This window comes from Schistocerca nitens, chromosome 1 (genome assembly GCF_023898315.1).
Source record: "Schistocerca nitens isolate TAMUIC-IGC-003100 chromosome 1, iqSchNite1.1, whole genome shotgun sequence".
Lineage (NCBI taxonomy): Eukaryota > Metazoa > Arthropoda > Insecta > Orthoptera > Acrididae > Schistocerca > Schistocerca nitens.
The window spans coordinates 1223182189-1223185838 of record NC_064614.1 but is presented as its reverse complement, the minus strand read 5'-3'; the positions used below and the strand labels follow the sequence as shown (position 1 = coordinate 1223185838).

At 43.4% G+C, this 3650-nt stretch overlaps 1 pseudogene; it reads left to right on the top strand.

Moving 5' to 3' along the window:
• Nucleotides 1-2703: 2703 nt before the first annotated feature.
• Nucleotides 2704-2821, top strand: LOC126206197 (5S ribosomal RNA; annotated as a pseudogene).
• Nucleotides 2822-3650: the final 829 nt, after the last annotated feature.

Here is a 3650-nt window from a genome sequence, read left to right as displayed (position 1 = left end):
AGTCAAGCTACATACTACAAAAAAAAAATGGTTCAAATGGCTCTGAGAACTATGGGACTTAACATCTGAGGTCACCAGTCCCCTAGAACTTAGAACTACTTAAACCTAACTAACCTAAGGACATCACACACATCCATGCCCGAGGCAGGATTCGAACCTGCGACCGTAGCAGTCGCGCGGTTCCGGACTGAAGCGCCTAGAATCACATACTACAAAATCAGAGGGTGTGCTGTCAGATAATCTTTCTACATGCCCGATTTCTTTTATTCTTGTGATTCTTGAGTTTCTCCCGGCGTATTTGATAATCAAAATATCCACGGGTGTACTGCCGGTCTACAGTGTCCAACGGGCAGTGCCTGCGTTTATCCCATATACAGGCGCACTCTCGGGGAAAGTCGCCCGCATTTTGAAGAAACACCGGATCGGAACTGTGTTTTGCCCTCCGAATAAAACTCTTGCACTGGTGGGGAGCGCCAAAGATGACCTCGGTTTGAGGAAGGCCGGCGTGTACCAGATTCCGTGTCAATGTGGCAAGTCGTATATTGGTCAGACGATGCGTACCGTCGATGATCGATACCGTGAACACCAGAGGCACACTCGACTGGTGTATCCGAGCAAGTCGGCGGTCGCTGAACATTGTTTGTCGGAAAATCACGCTATGGAGTATGAACGCACGAGGATTCTGGTACAGACATCGAGATACTGGGACAGCGTTGTTAGAGAGGCCATCGAAATTCGCACCAATGACGACCACATAAACCGTGACTGTGGCTATAATCTTAGCAAGGCTTGGGAACCAGCGATTGGGTTAATCAAGAGTAAATCGAGCAAATGTATAGTTGTGACGACCACGGCGGACAGAGCCATCACACCGACGTCATCTCAGACGCCGTCGCAATCTGTTCCACCGCGCGACCGTGGCGCGGGGCGCGGACGGCGGAGTGAGCGCGCCGCGGGCGGAGGGTATTTAAATCGGCCGCCGCCGCGACCGAACCCAGTTCCCCCTGAGCAGCCATAGTGTACGGATCTCCGTGCCGGCACGTTCACAGGAGCTCAGTCCGTCAGTTCACCTGATGATGGCGACATGTGTGATAGCCGAAATATTGTGCCCGTTGGACACTGTAGACCGGCAGTACACCCGTGGATATTTTGATTATCTTTTATTCTTGTTGAACAAAGGGAAAGCTCCCAAACAATCAATAATCTGAAAAGTCATCGAGTGCTCATTGTGTCCTACGGCGTAGGGCATAATACTAACATAGCTTAAAGATGATATATAAATTCAGAAATTCAATTGTAACTTTGAAGAATTGGAGAGAAAAAAGAATAGTAGGCTACAAATTACACATTGAGTAAAAAAATTAATTGTACAGCACAATTATAATTTTTCAAGAAATTCATTATTACGACCTATCAAGAATGAAGTAAAGTGATTCGAAAAATTTTGAGAACAGTTCCAGCACGAATAGTCATTTTCGACGCACGAATAGCCGCACACTTCGCGCACGTCCTGGGTAATTCACGTCAGCTTCGGTATCGGAAACGTCTTTCGGAAACTAGCCATCCACCTCTCCAACCATTCAGGTCTCCTTGTTAAAATTGTTGGGAAGATTATTCACCTCGGGAAGTTCAAATGCTGGGCATCGCAGATCCTTAACTGTTATGGAGAAAATTCGTGCCTTCACCGAAGGGAGATGGTCGTAGACTTCCATTTTTCCTGTTTTGAGGTAAAAACAAGCTGAAATGCTCCAAATGCCTTCTTGTTGTCAGTAGAACATACATTTTTCTTCAAAACTTTCCTCGCCAACGAGTGTCTAGGAACTAGACTGGTGGTAAATTTATTTTTTTCCTGCTTGTATTTCTCTCTACTTGTCATGTGAATCCCATGACTGATTCCTTCCTTTGCAGTTACATGTGTACACAACGGCTGTCGGGAAAAAATAAGTTATTATTATCATTTCACAATTATTATTTATTATTATTATTGGATAGTTATGGTATTTACTAAAATTATTTATGTATTTATTATTTACCACGAGTCACTGTCTATTATAGCTATATTCGATGTCTGTTCACATAAAAGAAATAACAATAAAAACAGAATTATAAAGTTTTAGTTCAAGGTGTGTATATTGAGCACAACATCGTTCATAAAGTCGTCTGGCTCGCTATAGTGTTCGCATAGATGCCATTCGACAAAAGTTGTTTTTAGTTAGTGGCGGCCTCCGGGGAAACATTCCTCAACAGGGGAATCTGTCACTGATCAGTCGTTCTTTCAACGCTTTCAACACAATTATGTTATAAAAACCCACCTTTTATGTACATTTGTAATAATTTCAATGAGGGAGAACTAACCTTAGATCAGAAGGTCTCGAAACAAAATAATCCATGGCTGCCAGACAACGCAATACGCAGTCCCCTTCAAATGATTATGCATAGCTTAGGAGATTCGAAGTGACACCTTTGTGCAGTTTCCGTACGATTGCAGCTCTGTGCCAACTCAGAAATTCAAATGGCCATTAGGCCCCCACTGGTCATCATTCCCGCCAATTAATACTATATCAGGTTAAAGGATGTGATAAAAGGTACAGCAATCAGTTGCGAATAATATTTATTGTAAGTCAGGATTTCGGTCACTGTGTGATCATATTCAATACAGTAAATGGAAGCTAGAACATTAAAGCCGCTTACATATAAACACTAGCCAACGGCCTTGCCGCAGTGGTAACACCGGTTCCCGTCAGATCACCGAAGTTAAGGGCTGTCGGGCTGGGCTACCACTTGGATGGGTGACCATCCGGTCTGTCGAGCGCTGTTGGCAAGCGGGGTGCACTCAGCCCTTGTGAGGCAAACTGAGGAACTACTTGACTGAGGAGTAGCGGCTCCGGTCTCGTAAACTGACATACGGCCGGGAGAGCGGAGTGCTGACCACATGCCCCTCCTTATCCGCATCCAGTGACGCCTGTGGGCTGAGGATGACACGGCGGTCGGTCTGTACCGTTGGGCCTTCCCTGACCTTTTCGGACGGAGTTTAGTTTAGTTTTTGTATACACACACTGTGACCCAACTCGACTGTTCAGTTTGCGACTGACTGCTTTATCCTTTACTAACTGAAACAAAGTCCCTGAGTTTCTTGGCATCAAATATTATTTTATTTAAATTTTAACTGTTTCGTGTAACTAAAAAAAAATTTGTTTGACACCAGCGATGTAGTATTGATGTAGTATTAACCAGTGAGTATATGTTACAGGAAATGGTTCACAGTAACTATTTTGTAGTGTAATATTTCTTATACATTTTTATGCAAATGTGGGTGGCACGAAGATGGTTGCTTCTGCTAAACTGTTTGTCTGTTGCAACACACCACTTCAGTAACGTGTGTTCGGTGGCAAACCCACAGGACGGACTTCCTTCATTATTCTGAAGCATGTCTCACTGAAAGACATGTTCACTTTATTCATATATAAATTTTCATTTAGGTGATTCTCTGGTAACTGGTATAACTAAATTCTTATCAGCAGTATGACTATGGCCGCAGATTTTAAGCATAGGATTATGACTGTCTGATGGATCGCAAACTGACAAATCGAATAAAATTGTCTAAAATCTTAAGCTTTTGTATTTTCAACTCCTCAAACATCAAAATACGA